This window comes from Alligator sinensis, unplaced genomic scaffold (genome assembly GCF_000455745.1).
Source record: "Alligator sinensis unplaced genomic scaffold, ASM45574v1 scaffold1499_1, whole genome shotgun sequence".
Taxonomy (NCBI): domain Eukaryota; kingdom Metazoa; phylum Chordata; order Crocodylia; family Alligatoridae; genus Alligator; species Alligator sinensis.
The window spans coordinates 958,774-975,428 of NW_005842494.1; the positions used below are offsets into that span (position 1 = coordinate 958,774).

The 16,655-nt window shown below is 44.7% G+C and overlaps 1 long non-coding RNA gene across 1 annotated transcript in view; it reads left to right on the forward strand.

The window, feature by feature from the left end:
- The window catches only part of LOC106722613, a 33,522-nt gene extending 20,170 nt beyond the window's left edge, over nucleotides 1–13,352 (forward strand). Inside the window, exon 5 of the long non-coding RNA XR_001358621.2 lies at nucleotides 13,213–13,352. This is a non-coding gene — a long non-coding RNA (uncharacterized LOC106722613). The remainder of the gene's footprint in view (nucleotides 1–13,212) is intronic.
- The last annotated feature ends 3,303 nt before the right edge of the window (nucleotides 13,353–16,655 follow it).

Here is a 16,655-nt window from a genome sequence, read left to right on the forward strand (position 1 = left end):
GGGCTTTTTGGCATTGATCCTTTCCTGAATGTTGTCAGGGGATGAGTTGTTGTTGGGAGTGGGTTCAGTTTGGTCGTAGTCATATTCTTTGAGGCGCAGGCGTCGGAAGAATTCTTCTAGTTCTCCACGTTGAAGTATTTTGTTAGGGTATTTTTCTGGACAGAAATTTAGGCCTTTAGAAAGGACAGATTTTTCAGTTTTGGTAAGCGTGTGTGTGGAGAGATTGATAATATTTGTGGGTTGGTTGCTGCTTGCAGTTTCATCGAGTCTGAGGTTGGAAGGTTGTACGGTGTTGGCGTTGTTCATCTGATGGTGGTTTTGTGGCTGGGGAGCTTGTTCTTGGAGTAATTTGTTCCATTTCTTCCTTTTATGTAGGATGAATGTGGTAGAAAGTTTTTTCATAGTCTCTTTGTATCCGCTGTATATTGTCAGGGAACATGCATGGATTTCTGTCTTTTAAGTCATTGTAGTGTATGACGATTTCCTTCCTGAGCTGGTCTCTTTTGGAGTAGAGTAGGTGAAGTAGATGATTTCTAATTGTCTCTGAAGTTCTTCTGCATAGCTGTGAAGGATATTTGCAGCTCTGTGTAGTAGTCAGGGGATTGTAGATGTTTAGTCCTTGGGGAATGAAGTTGTGTTTCTTACAAAGGCTCAGAAAATGTATGTCGCTGTTGAGTTTGGCTTCTTTCTTTTTCATGTTGTACAGTTTCCATTTCAGATGGCTGAATTCGATATCTTCCATGTTGCAGGGGTGTAGGTTGTAGCCGTGTTGGTCTAAGGACATAGGCAGACAAGGTTCCTTGGGTGATCCCCAGAAATCCATGCAGGTTCCCTGACGGTATACAGTGGATATAGAGAAACTACGAAAAATTCTTTGGGTGTGTTGTTTCAGTATAACTCCTACTCTGTCCAGTGTGCTTTGTTGTCTCTTTTCTTCCCTAATCTTCCGTTGGACTGTAGAGATAGGTATGTCGGTCATGCCACGTGCAGGAACCTATAGCGCTTCCAGGACCTTTTTATCTCAGCATTTCAAAATACTTTATTTCCAACTTAAAACTCACAGCCCTTTGCGAATCAGTGAAATATTATTCTACCTATTTTATAGATAGAAGTGCTTGTTATGTTTGTGGCTCAGGCAGCTGTAAGAAATTCAGAAAGACCACGTAGTTAAAATAGAAGCACATACTTATGAATGATGATCCGGAAGTGAGAGAGAGAGAGTCTCATTACCTCTGAATAGGGGACTGGAAACAAAGAGATGCACTTACTGCAGTGATAGGCACTACAAGATATGTCTACACCGCATAATGTACTGTCAGGCAGAGGTACTTGAATGAGCTCAGGTACCAAAAGCATTGCATCTAGATCACCTCGTTAAAGCCCTGTGCTTGACTAGCCCCGAGAGGTCCTCATAGGAATGAGGGATGGTTAGCCCAAATCATGAAGTACCAGGCTATCCTTCTTCATGCGTCCAAGCTAGTTCAGATGCATCTGTATAGCCCTGTACTGTGCCATATAGACAGATCTACTGGAGGGGCCACAATACAGAGGAAGTGACCATTAACAGAGACAAGAATTGAATCCACGAGTCCCTCGCGCTGATCAGCGGATGTGTGTTTAACCCAGGAAGAGACATCTGCAGCTGTAATGGTGCCTCCTATCAGCAGGCAGGCTGTGCCAGCGGCGCTGAAATGCAGAAACACTGGTACATGGCCACCCCTCGGATGCTTTGCCTATGGCTTGGCTCCCTTTTGGATGCATCTACATGGTAATCTGAAGACTCATAGATTCATGGTCGAAAGGGACCTCAGTAGGTCATCGAGTCTGCCCTCCTGCCATGACAGGAAAGAGCACTGGGGTCAGACGACTCCAGCTCGGTGCTTGTCCAGTCTCCAAAGAGATGTGATTGCAATTCCCTGAGCTAGCTTTAAACTAACCAGTTCAGGTACCGTGAAGACTCGGGCAGCTAGCCCCACCAAGCTCTGTGCTGCCTCTGCTTCTCTGCTATCACTGTCTGACCTAGCTATTTTAAGGCTTGTTTTGGGTCCTTCCACACAAACTTTTATCCACACCCTTGGATTTTAGTGTAGCTATCCCCTTAATTTGCACTTTCTTTCCCCATCTGATGTCGCATTTTGGCTGTTTAAGAAAGTTGTGCTGACTCAAAAGAGCCATGCCATTATTTACCACTCCACGGGTTTTGATAATGGGATTCTCCCAGCGTCTCCTATGCTAATGTTTTCTTCTGTTGCTCACTAGGAAAGAATTACCGCCCCCTCCACCCATATCTTCTAAGATACCTGCAGGGTATTGTGGCTGAGAGAGCCAGCTAGCCTCGCTGCCAGCTGTACAGGTTGGCATCTCTTGCTCTCCTTCTGGCTCAGTGAGTCTTGCAGCTACATTTCACACAGCAGTGGGCTTTGCTTTCCTTTAGTTTGATACTGTCTTTTCTACCCAACTCTCCATACGCATATTGAAACAATACGCAGCCTTCGAATAGCTGTTCCAACTTTTATAAGCTGGGATGTAATGTGTGCAATGGTAGTAAAGCCTGCAATGAAAGATTAGCCTCTGGTGGACCTCATCAGCACCCATTTTCATAGACTGTAAGGCTGGAAGGGACCTTGGAAGATCATCAAGTATCCCGTTATTTTTTTTTTCCACGTAAGTGCTCTTCGGGAGATCAGCCTGCATCTCTGCCAGGCAGCTGCTTTTATTTTGCTCCCTTGTGAGATCAATTAATAAGATGTTTTATATTCATTTTTTCCCCAACTGTCGATCTTGAAGCTGTCTCTAAAGGTAAGCAAATATCGCTTCTCAGGGGGAAACTGAGTTGCGTGACAAAGAAACGACTGATCTAGTGTCACACAGGAGGGCAGTGACAGAGCTCTCGAGCACTGGGATTCGGTCACCTCCCTGGCAGTTTTTTGGTGGTGTAAGTCTCCAGAAAAGCCGCTTAAGCACAGGTTGGCATTTTCTTCTGCGCGCCTGGATGGCTACATATGCATCCAGACTGGTTGTGCACTGGGGGGGGCAATGAGAGCGAGAACAGACTGCTGCACTTAGGTCTCATAAAGTACTTTTCATCCATAAAACGCGAAGTGCATGCGTATAATATTCAGCCGTTTATGTTAACAGTCCACATCCACACTGTTCCTTTAAGTCCTTTTAACACCCAGGCCCTTGCAGAGTTGCATATTAACAATGGAGACCATGTTTCTCTGGGGGGTTTTTTCCCCGTGATTTTTTTTTCCATTAGCATCCACAAAACATTGTAAGAAGGAAGGTGAATAACAGCACTGTTGACAGCCCTTAAGCCATAAGTGGAACTAGGAATTTATTTCCTTCTAGACACCCTGCAGTGTATGTATATAGCCCTTCTGCTCTGATAAACACGTACAGATGGGTTCAATGGGAATGTTTTCTCCTCTAATAATGTTTGGCAAATGCTAGACAACATAAGGTACAAAGCAACTCGGGGTAGCTACATAATATTCCTGTTGCCCCGTAGTAGCCGCCCCGATTTGACCACAATGAATGCGGCATTGTCACTGGCTCAGGTGGTTAGCACCTGTATTCCTGGGATACAAGATCCTAGGCCACACATCTGTATGTCTTAGCTAGCAGTCAAGATAGCCATTGTTTATGACCTGGCAACCGGCACAGCAGGACACCTCTGTCAGAACCGGGAGCTTCTTGCAAAACGTGCAAGGAGCACCGACTCCTACAATCCCATAGACGCTTCTTATCCCTCTGCGGCTTCTCTTTCAGCTCCTGCATAACTTATGCAATGGGGTGTTGCAACTCCTGCATGGAAAGGATGACTTCAGTTTGGATCTCTAGTTAAACCAGTCTGTGACAGTTTCTTCTCTAGTAGAAGAGGTTCATTCGGTCCAGGGGCCTCGTTGCAAGCCAGAGTTCAGCTCTGCTGCCTTAGACCCTCTCCCTGCTGTATGCTCTGATATTCGCTGGATGTGGCAGCATTGCAGCGTTCAATGGCTCACCCCATTCGAGACTCTTGACTTTGCCCAAGATCCGTACCGTCGGCAGCTCTGACGATATCTACCGCTATTACATGCTCATCAGCTGTCACTGTCATGCCAGCAAATGTACTTGTAGCAAAGCAGCTAGAGAAAACCTGAATAACAGAAAACAGAAGAAATAGGGTCCCTTTGCTCTGTGATAAGAGTCTGGCAGGAGAAGTCTCTTGGCCTTCTTCCCCATCAGCATCATAAGCAGCATGATGTGGCCATGGAGACCTGTAAATTTAAATAGTCTCTTCTCCCTCTCTTCTTTTTTTCCTCAAGCAGTGGATAGATATGAAGGAAAAAGTCAAGGTACTACATGCACAAAGCCCCAGCCTTCCCCCAGTGTATAAGGAGCTCTCTGCATCATGTTTTGAAATGGCTTTGCTCCTAGAGAAAACTGGTTTGATGTTTTCTGACAGTTATGACAGGCCTCAAATGAGACAATTAATATTTCACAGCTGCCAACTTGGGAAGGTGACTTAGAAAAAATAAGAGGGGAGGAAGAAGGTTTGCTTAAAATTCATAAACAAAAAATTAATAAAAAACACAAGGAAGCAAGCACTAGAGGAGGAGGCTGCCAACTATATTCTGCTACAGGGATAGCTGACATATGCCCAAGGATTTATGCATTCATCCTTGCAGGCAACTTCTAAACAGCAGCCCTTAAAGCAAGCGTGCAGGCTCCGATGAAGTGGGGATAGTTGTGACGCCCAAGCATCAGGTGTGAAATATTGCAACATGCTGGAGTGTCTTCATGGTCAGTTTATCAAGCCATCTTCATCTTGCCGAAGCAGGTGAACTGAATCCCTTGCTGCTTGTTACAAGACCTTGAAAACTGATCCCTTACTGCTCTGGATGGATCTGAACAATGCCCTGGCTTGCTTTCACGAAGCTTGCCCCAGTCTCCTCACTCCCTCTGCCCAGGATTGAGTTGCTCCCTGCCATCTCAAAGCTTGGTGACGTTTCAGGCATGCATTTATGTAGATGCAACGTTTTGGAAAGTGCTTTGGGATGGAGAGTGCTATGGAAATAGAAGAGAGTTATGGCAAGGGAAAGATTTCTGAGTAATTCTTTCAAAGGCGGGGTTTGCTGCGAGTCTGGCAGAAAAAGGATGTTGTTTGGTTTCATTTGAAGGACAGAGCATCTGGCATCCAACTTGCCATCACTCCCCGCCCCTAGCAGTGCACATAAAGGGAGAGGACTTCTGTGCAGTTAGTGAGGATGAAGCCAACAGACCAGTCCCACTTAATCCCTCCTCCTTGATGCATTTGCAAAAGCAAGACACATGGAGAAAACAGACCGTGTGCAGGGAGAAGCCCTGGGGGTGCTACGCAGAGGATGGGGAAGGGCACAGAGGAGCTGTTGGGGGAAGAAAGAAAGGAAGCAGGGCAAGGCATGGAAAATACCCACATTAAGGAAGGTAGCAGGAACCTGCTCCCACCCCTGGCAAGTGCAGCCGTGTCGCAAATAGCAGCAATCGGTAGCTGTAGTCGAGACTAACTTGAACTTGCTGCAGAGATAAAAGCTCAGGCAATGCCTTCAGGCTAGGCTTTGGGGAAGCACGGCAGAAGCTTTCTGTATCGTATCAGCCTGTTGTGCCGTGTGTTTTCTGTGGATAAATAGCAGCCTCGAGTCCATGGGACGGCTGGCCTGGGACTTATTAAGCGGCATGAGATTCACTTGTAAAGAAAATGAGATCCAAGAGGGCAGGCTTTAAGGAAACTGAAAGAAAACACAATTGATCTTCACCCACTTTCTGAGCACAGCTCTTTCCCAAAGTCCTCTGAACTTTGCCAGCTGCTCCATATGGTTACAATAGATGTCCCCCCCGCCGCTCTCATGCGGTGTACATATTAACGTGTTCATTTTCTCAGTTATGGAGACAAAATCGTGGATTTTCCTTCCCAGTGTTCATACTGTTCAGGATTAATCTGCCCAAAAATGGATAATCTGTCAGCGTTTAGATGCCTCGAAGTTGGGAGGAGATTTACAGGCCTGTGATACCATCTGCTTTATTAAAAAGCTTTGCGAACCTGACATTTGATTTGTTCTTCAGGATTGGGTGACAAATTATTCCGTAAATTCCAAAATAATTATGAGAACCACAGAGTTGGGGGAGAGATTTTTTTTAAGAAGCGGGGGTGGGGGGATAGTTGTCCTGGCAAGAAATGAGTAAGACTATACATGAAGGGAAGGGGGAAATCTGTCTCTTCTTAGTCGACTGTTGGACGTGGCTGCATTGTGGCTTTGGAGAGCTGAGCTGCCCAGAGACTGCAAGGCTAGAGCAGAGCAGTCCCTAGGCAGGGGCTGGAGGCAGGCTGTCGAACTCGTTTGTATTTTCTGCATTTTAAGGGAACAGCTGGTGGTACGTGCTATAGCCTGGTTTGTTCCAAGCAATGGAAAATGAAGCAGTATTTCCTGGGTAAGGGAGTGTGGGCTAGTGGTTAGAGCAGGGGAGGGGGAACAGTTAAGATGGCAAGTCAGCAGCATGTTCTTAACTGCCGGAGGCTGGATCTTGAACCCGATGCCCAAGCGGGACTGAGAGATGAACTGTGCATCCCTGTTGGTCCATGCAGCAAGAGCCATCTCTTCCAACCCCCTGAGCCAGGTGGTCACTTCATTTTACACGTGGCAAAGCTATTCTTGCAGGGAAAGCTAAGGCGCAGGTGCTGATTGCCAAGCACGTTGATGGTACAACAGGAACGAACCCCGGGTGCCCAGGCCCTGTCTCTTGTCTTGGCCATTAGACATGACAATCCTCTCAAATTATGCAGGGATCTGGCTCCGATAATGCAGTCTTTTTATTGACACTCTGCCACTCGTCTAATGAGACAAGATGATGGTAAAACACCAGTGCAGAAAAACCCTATAATGATTAACCCAAAGCCAGCAAGATGAAATCCCAGGAGATCGCACGCATTTCCAAAGCTATCTCTCTGAAGCATTTCGTGTAAGTAATGGAGCTTTAGCCTTTCCTTATTGATTGCATGCTCCTTGTCACGGGAACTCTTTAACTAAATGATGCTGTATTACTTGTGCTCTTTAACACCCGTGCTCCGAGTTGCCGCTGTGGGTGATAGGTCCCCGTTCCCAAGTTTGAGCGTGAGTTCTGGTAAAGAGAAGAAATGTCAGACTCTGGTCCTTCCAGAGGCAAATCAGCCTATTTCCACAGTATCTCTCGCTGCGCCCGCTCATGTTACACAGCCTTAAAAGCCGCATGTGTTGAGTCGTTTTCCCTGTAGGAAATAAAAGGGAAAAAGCTAAAGCATCCATCTTCCCTTCTTGCTACCTACAGCTAATAACTATAGAAGTGCATTGGTCCACCTCATCCTCGGTGCCATGTATTATACCTACATACAGGTCTCTGAGCTCTTCCCAGTTTAGCTTTGCAAATGAGCGGGGCTAATTACTATCTGGATCCCAGATACTTTCAGAAATCACGTGTTGGAATCCAGTGTCAGACTGCCAGCACGCTGGATTTAAAGGCATGGAGACCCTGTTTACTTGCACATGGTTTCATTTTCTCCCCATCTTTACCGTCCTAAGGGCGAAAATTAATAGACGCTGTTGTCAGAAATGTGGAACAACGGACTTGCTGTTAGCCTTGTGTTTTGAAGCATGGCTGCTGTTTCAGGGGGACAGGCTCATTTTTCAATAGTGTTCTGCCCAGTTTACATTTTCGTAAATTTATTTTCATGTTTTCACTAAGTTTTTGCGAGTGTCTGTATTTTTCCAGGAGCAAACTTGGTGCATCCTGCAGCTTTGACAGCTGCAATTAATTTTCCTCATTCATCTTACTTGGGGTGGGGACAGGGAATAGAAAGGGGGAGACGTGTTTTTGTTTGGTTTATTTTCCAAGCTGTAAGACTCTGTCTGCTCCTCATTTTTTTTCCTCGTCTCCTAATAATGAGAACCTATAGGGCTGGAAACGTGCAGTCAACAAGGGCTTATTGTGCATTTCAGCCACTGGGAAAGTGTCTCTAGGAGCAAGAGGGGAGAAGAGAGATGAATAGAAGCAGCCCCAGCAGGTGCGTTGCAGGCGGCTGGCACGCAGAGTTTCACCTATAGCCTCTCTGTCCCCTGCCTGTTATTAAACTTCCTGATTGAATTTGCTGGAAGTCAGAACCACTTGCTGGGTGGCTTCTATAAGAGAGGCCAAGAAGACTGTGTTTGTTCCCTTTGTTTCCTGTTTGTATTCGGCAGTAAAAGAGGCAGCCTCTCCCATGTACCTTTGACATTTTTCTGCAATCTTTGAAGGCAGAAGAAATGTTCTGCAGCTTCCACGCTGGAGACTAAAGACGAGGTAGTAAAGCCCTCCTCAGCTAGGAGTTTCCTAGTTGGCAATGAGCTGCACAGCACTGTGGCTCCTCAGAAGTGTGTTGTGCCAGCGCCCCAATCCCATCTGCACCACCAGCAAAGCCTTGTGACTTGGGATGAGGCAGGGACTCTCCTTTAGGGAGCACAGGGCCCACGAATCCTACTTTCTAATCCTGCCCAGCAGACAGCTGTGCTTTCTCTCTCTATACTGGCGAGTTCATTACAGTATCTTGGAGGAGCTGACTTTCCTTCAGCATCTAATTTATGGACATTTGCTTATTTGTAACTTCGATGCTTTGGGGCCGGGCTCTGAAATTGCCCTGTTTTTATATGTGGTGGGGTTTTTTTAGTCAGGGTAGAGGTTCCAAGCACGCCCAGGAACGAGAGGCTATACCTCTATAAATAAAATAAATCTCCTCCTTTTTGATGAAAAGAATTTTCTTGCTGCTGCTTGCTTATGAATGTAGTGCTAGTGAACACGAGTCGGGCACCGGAAATCAAGTTTCTGGAATTATTAGAGACTCTTAATTTGTCTTTGGGCAAATCATCTGGAACTGTACTTGCTTCCATCCATTAAAGCTGGGGTGATGTTGGCTCAGTCTGAAGCACTCTGAAGTTTTTAAAGAAAAGACACTGCAGAAGCACAAAATATCAGCAGCCCCCTATAAGGGAGCTCTGTCTCTCATAAACAGTTGACGAAGGTTGTTCTGCAATAGGTCAGGACCTTCAGCAGAAGTAATTCTGGTGAAAGTGCATACAGCACCATAAGGGGAAAATGTATTTGATGGAGCAGAGAAAGAAGTTACCTAAAAGGAAAAGGTAATTGAAGGGCCTCGAGTTCCTATTAATAATAGGTCAGGGGTAAGTCATCCATAAACCCCCATGGAAAGGTAGATGTGCTGTGGCTGCTGACCCTGGGGGGTCCACGCTGGCTGCCTACAGCGGGTCAAGGTCAAAAGCAGCCTGCCCGGGTCCCCGTGCAGCTGAGCGTACTATGGGCTCGCTTGTACTTGCTGTAACATCAATTCGTACATAAAACCAAACAGAGTAACATGAGCGGGGGGTGTCTGGGGATGGGAGAAGGGAAAGCCAGCCTTTTTTTTTTCTTTTTCTTTTCTTTTCTTTTTCCAGCTTTCATCCTTGGTTTTTCCCCATACACAACATCATTTTCCTTTCCTTTGTGCATCAGGAATTAGAAGCCTTATTTGCTGCATTGATGAGCGTGTGTATGAAACTGCTATTAAGGGTTACCTCTCCAGTATGAACTTGCATTTTTCTGAGAGAGGAGTTATAGTGTCAGTCCCGTGAGACCATGCTACTTCAAGGAATTAGCCAGTTGTTAGCTGTATCATCCCAGTTCTTCCCTGGTCCTGGGTGTGTTTACCTACTATTAGGATGCTGCTGTCTATCTATCTATCTATATCTATATTGCAGCGGTGTCTATGGGCCCCACATAGGGTTTATGCTAGGCGCTGCACACACCTGCATAAGAAAATTAAAGAAGGCCCCTGCCCCATGTACTTGCTTTCTAAGTATCAAACAAAAGACAACGGATAGATGTAAAAAAATACAGAGGGGAAGAGCTATTGCTATAGTTAAGTATGATTCTGCCAAGTGAGTTGAGAGGGAAGCTCCTCTGGGCCTAGAAAATGAGATGACCTCTCAGCTGGAAGCTGCCTTTCCTGAATCCTTATCAGCATAGCAACCTCTGGAGGAGAGGCACTCACGATACCCCTGTTATGACCTGGGGTGTTTAGTGCAAGGCCAGCTTTCACCACGTTTGGTGGGTGACAGGGTGAAGGCAGGGTAGATATGTACCTTACAGACTAACAAAATAAGATCTATAGCGAGCTTAAGCTTGCATGAACTCATACTCGCTTCATCAGATGCTGTGAAAGGTGACAGGGTGCCAGCTTGAGCACAGAAAGGACAAATCTGCTGGACCCAGCAAGCATCCATCAGCTCTGACATCCTTTCTCCGTCTCTGGAAAAATTAAGAGTCATTAATTCTTCATTATGCTAAGGAGGCTTATTTTATCTTGGGGATGTCTAATGCACTTATTATTATCACCCACTGCAAATACACTTAACCTCTAGGCCAGGGGCCATCAAGATAAATGAGAGCCAGGTAAACAGGACAATTTAAACACATCTCAGATGTCTCATTAAGCTGCTCAGGCCCCAAATGTTAGGTTTTTTTATTGCTAAATTATTCTAACACCAGCAGATTCCAGACCCCGTTATAATAAAATAATTGGCACATTAAGACGGTTTCTCTCATCTAGAGTCTCCCAGGGCAGTGCTTGCCTAAGAGGACACCCCCTGATACTATGTGCATACCGGTGAACTGAAGACAATATAAAAAGATGCTGTTGAGATAAATTGCACGCTCTTTTCCTTACCTAAATCATTATTTGCACCTTAAAGGAAAAGAGCAATCGTTCTAAACCTTTAATGTATTTTGCCACCTCTTCTGAATATTGGTCTAGTTTTGCTAAGCAATCAGTTTTGTAATTAATTTTGGCTTTTTTCTGCTGCTTGTCTGTGATATGCTGCCAGACAGGTTTCCTGCGATTCACTTCCAGAGGATAACAATTCACTACTGCTGCCAGCTAGTGGAGTTGCTAGCTCAGTGGGCCAGTAATGGTGCTCTGGTGCTGGAAGTCCTTGGGTCTGGACAGACGTTGCATAAACCGGTTTGATCCAAATCAGTTCGGTCTGATACTGCATTCAACCAGGTTTATCTCAAACTGGTTTCAGCCATTCTCAAGCTGGTTTATGTGCACTGAACATCTGTTCTGTTACAAGTTTAAACCAGTTTCTGATCACTTGAACTGGTTTTGTGCAATGTCTGTCCCCAGCCCTGGAGTCAAGTGCTATAGATGACCCATAAAGGTGTGTTCCTCCTTGTGCACTAATACAATTCGGGGATCTCAGCATTGCAGGGAATATTATTTGCAGAGCACGTCCCCAATTTGTGTCGTGATGTTCGTAACAAAATACTCCTGAGCTCTCTGACTTCTAGGCAAGGTACCTGAAAACTCTGGATCCTCAGCTGAGCCTGCCCTGAGGACAGAAAAGCCAAATCCAGGATTTTCCTTTCAAGTCAGTCTTGTCTTTTGTGTCCTCTGTGCCACACAAGCAAGTGAAGGAGAAAATCCGAGTACTTGCTTTGAAACAATTAATGCTTAGAGAGCTAGTCCCTAACATCAGCCAAACCCATTTGCTTACTTAACTCATGAATAATTACCTTAAGTACACTGGATAAAGTTGAGGATTAGCAGTGGTTCTCATCAGTCAGGTCACCTGAGAAATATATTTGCACAGGTCTAGTACGCAGGTATAGTAATAATACTAGAGCCTTTGGATTTTGCCTGTTTAGAGCCCGTTCATGATATAAATCAGGGTCGGGCAATTATTTCGGGCAGAGGGCCGCTTACTGACTTTCGGTAAGCCATCAAGGGCTGCATGACAGGTAGCCAGGGGCAGCTAAATATTAATTTTCTACATTTTTAGGGGCCCCGCAGGCCAGCCCACGGGCCGCATTTTGCCCACCCCTGATACAAATACACACACCACACAAATCCATACAGAAATAAAAGTCGGAGTTCTCTTTGTCTGATGGAAACACGAGGTCTAGCTGTTACATGCTTTAAAATTGCATTTTTCTTGAGAGGCTGTTATTAACAGCAGTAAGGAAAAGATCATCGTGACAAACTGGGTTAATCTCACTTACGTGAACTTCAGTGTATGAATAAGCGCTGCATGCATAATCATTTAATTGGAAATACTCACTAAAGAAAAGAAAGGTTAAATATGTAGTTTAAAAATAGCTGACGTTTCCCAATCGCTGGACATCAGATACATATCAAAATATGTTTGGCAGCTGATTTATAGATATTTGGGCATATCTGCATGTATATTTTTGCAGCATTTTTTCCTTTGTGAATGTTTCCTATCATTTGTTTGGAAATTGTTGCCTGCAGTGTTTCATTTTTTCTTTTTTTATTCATTTGCTTATCGTAAAAAATAAGGAAGTCTCTAAGTGTTTGAACTTGAGCCAGTCCCCTGGCTGTCCTAGAGCAAGGGCAAGAGTTTAATTTTTTTTTTTTTTAATTAAATTTTATAAAAAAGTTGCCTTTTCCCAATTAGTTACAGTGGGATTTTAGGATGAGAACATGCAAAAGCTCACGTTCACCTGGTTTGTAGTGCAAAAGTCTGACTTCACGCCCTAATATTTGATGGTGGCCCCTATGCACCGCCCTAATACAAACGGGTCCTACTGTATGTCGCTACAAAGCCACTTTACCGTCACTAGAAAGGTCTTTGCATTGTCACGGGAACTTTGTTTTTCCTGAATTGTCGATATAGTCTTGGGTTTGACCTGTGATCTCCATGTCATGATAACCTGGATGTGCTACGATATCTGGCCTTGTTAAGAATATGATGTGGTACGGTGCAATTCTGGACTCGGAAACCCTAGGTAAAATTTTGCGCTCCCCTTTTCTCTCCCTGAATGTTTAGATTTTAACATAACCTTCCTGTAACACTTCCCTCCTTCCCTGATAAGTGCTGTGTTCCTAAGATGCCCCTCGCTCCCTTTCCCGGGAGGTTTACCAGGATAGCATCTGATTGCCTATGCGCTTTGATTTTCAGTGCCTCTAGAAGCTTTTTGTTCTATTATTCACTGTAGGTCTGCATGTTGTCTGTGCTTATTATGTGCCATCAGAAGGTAGCTGGGAGTCTGCAGCTTTCCCAGCCGCTGCTATTGTACAAACACACATCAATAAATAAGTGGTGTCTGAATTTAGCAATGTGTTTATAATTGCTAACACAGTCCTGTCTTTTTTTTTTTTTTTTTTTTCAGGTCATCTAACTGGGAATTCGGTACAGACTTGCTGTTGCATCCTTGCTTCAAGAGTCAAGGGAAGAAAGGAGTCATTGATTTCCTCTACGCCACTTCCCACCCCCAAAAAACCCCAGCAAGACCGCTTTAAAATCAAAATGGAAAAGGTATTTTGAATAGAGATTTCTTTTATTGTCATCTGTGTGGTGGGTTTTGGAGGACAAGGCGTAATGATAGCCATACCCGTGGTGCAGTAATGGAGCTATAAAGCAAATCTATAGTCTGGTATCAGAAGAGGTGTGATTGTAGCATATGCGGACGTGCCCACACTCATTTTATCCCACCTTCATTGGTACCAACGGCAGCCAAGCCATCGCAGTAGGAGCTGCAGCACAGGCTGTACAATCCTCCCTAGGACCTTATTTGGGTAATTAGCCATTGTAAAATCAAGGACCACTTAGGCTTGATTACTATGGGTAACCGAACTAGCTCAGTTAAAGCTAGCATGTGAACATCTACACGGGGTCTAATTTTTGTGGTGATATGTGGGTGGGTAGTTGTTTGGGAAAGACTGAGACTAGCAGTAATTTTCCCTAGACCAACCCAACAGCTCGCAGAAGGTAACAACTTCCAAGTTTCTACTGCCCTTGCCTGGACCGAAAATTAAAATTCTGCGTGATTAAAAACTCCCGTCTACTGACCCATCCAGTCAGCCTGATCATGCACAAGACAAGTTTGGTAGTCAATGAAAGGGCCTCGCTTTAAAGAAAAAGTCAGTCAAACGTGATATACTATCTCATTAGTCCAGTCTGAGCTGGATGGCCGTGCGCTATTTTTCAATATAAGTTCTGATTTTACCCTTTATCACTGATGTGGCTGAGAGAGAGAATTTTAGGGGTGGTCTCTTAGTGCTACACCGTGTCCCCCAGATGTTGCCCCAGTGCTACCCTGGAAGGGTGATGCCACGCATCCAGGCAATGGTATGAGTTCAGTATTTGGAAGCCAATACCAGTTTCTTTGCTGCCACCTATACAAGTAAAGTACTTCTTGAATCTAGTTAGATGTTACGAGCATCCTCTGGTCTAAACTGTGCCGAGACGCATCGAAACCCGCCATCAGCAGGACACCTAAAGGCCTGGAAAATCAGTCCTCTGTCTGCATGTGATGCTTTGCAGTGCTCTCTGGAGAGCAAGGATGTGTTCGTAATCGCTGCGCAGGTCCATGAAACAAAACCATCTCGTGTCTCCAGTACCAAACACGGGCACTCTGGTTTTACTTGACTCTTTACTACCGGGTATGCTGAGATATCTGTTTACGGCTCAGCCCTTTTGAGAGGTGCAAATGCTCCACCCTTTTATACCCCGTTTCCAGACAAAAACTCAGCATTGCTTGCAATCGGCAACAGTGTGATGGGGAGAAGGGAGGGGTCCTTTTTAATTCATACCGTCTTCAAAAGTACCAGGGGATCTTTCACAGCTGCCATTGGCTTTATGGCTGGTGGGAAAGGTGGCTCTTCTGGCATGACAGCGCCATCTGGCCCGGGGCTGTAGCACGACCCAGTGCTGCCTGCTCCTCTCTGGAGGTGATGAGCCCTACCCTGTCAGCTGGCAGGACCCGCAATGACTGCCGCCCAGAGCTGATGAGCTACAAAAGCCGTTTTAGTGTGTCCCAAACATAACTGATACCGCATGTCTGTTCTAAACACTAAATCTTGAGGCTCTGTTTCTCCTCGGAAAAAATATTGTCATTGCTTTTACACTGTGCTTACTTTACATAAATTATAGCCAGAGGGGATTTTCTCCTTGAAAATGATAGCAATGTAGGGTTTTTTTTCTAATCCTGCTTAATGTTGCTTCTCCAATGATCTCAGACTATCCAATTATGTCTAATGTTCATAGTTACTACCTCACTTGACTGTTCAGTTTTTCAGGCACTTTCTCTTTTTAATGCACAAGCAACATTAAATTAAACTCCCTCCATCTACAGCTTTTTCAGGCAAACAAATGAAAAAAGAGGCAAGCGTGGAGGATTGCTGGTCAGGGAGCCAACGCTTTTCAGCAGAACAGAATCAGGGCCCAGGAACCGGACCCGGCGTCTGCTCCCGTCTCTGTCGCTGCCCAGCCGTGACAACCTGGCAAATGCTTTCCCTCTTAGTGCTTCCATTTCCCCTCAGCCATATGGAGATAATTGACACCAGCCTCATTTCTAATGTGTTTTGAGGTCTATGGATGGAAAGTGCTCTTCAGATGCTTCATTTTATTATCAGCCAGACTAAACTCCACCCAGTACTCAGCCCTTTTAAAGTTTTGATGAAGTTTGTTTTAAAACTTTCAAGTTCCTTTGCACTTTGGCTGTTGGTCTCCATGCTTTTATGGTATGTTTTAGTCAAGACTGGAGGTATACAACCCTTTGTGTGAAAGTGAGACTCTTAAGCCTCAATGGGAGCAGAAAGAAAGCCCGTTCTTGTGAGAACTTTTGAGTCTGACATGTTTTCTCTGGTCCTTGATTGAGATTGAGCTAAGCGTCTGGACTTCTGGGTGCATTTCCAAACCTCCTTGAAGGTCACCTATCCCTGTGCCAAAGCTTTGTTCTGAATGTTCCCCATTTCAGTGAATTAAAGATGCACTGACCTGAAACAGGCTCTCACAGATGAGGCTGAACCAAATCTCCCAGATGCGAATACCTCTCAAAGAAGGAATGCTTGAATTGTGCGGCCAGGCACCATGATTAGTGCCTCCAGCAGCTGCAGGGAAAGGGGGTGGAGGTGATCTTGGCTACTCTTGTCCTTTAACATGTCTGTTGGGCTACAATAGGTCATTGATGCTTCCAGCAGTTACACAAACACCTGTTACACTTCAGGTTTATATAAAGCCATTTTGCAAATTTTTTGCAAACTTCCAGGCTAGGTGATATTTTCTCTACAGCTTGTTAGGTTCTGGGCTGATTATTCTTTCCCCCAAGTTTTCAAGCAAGTGCATTAAAATTTATTTGATCCAATTTGTCTGTGATGGACCCCTCAAGCACCAGCATAAAGATGCCAAATCACTGAGAGTTGCCTTCCCATTCCTACATTTTAACAGAGGGAAATGTTCATTGAAGAAATACCGTGTCATTTTTTATTCATGAGGTCCAGAAAGGTTACCTTCCATTTAATCAAGCAATTGCCTTTATAACGTATTATTCTTATATTTCCTTAGTGGCTTTCTCCTGAAAGGTTTTATCTGAACTTCTGAAATGCAGCCAACTCTAGGGAGGAGCTTGATAGCTATTTAATAGCACACAGCAGGTTTGTGAGAAGGAATAAGTACTGTAGCCAACTGGAAATATGAAGAGCTTGAAAGTGGAAGAGTGTTACTCAAGTTGTATTTTGGCCAAGATGCTGGTAAGTGTGATGATAAGATATATATATATATATATATTTTTTTTTTTTTTTAATTTTCCCCCCCCTCCGAGTGCATGTATTG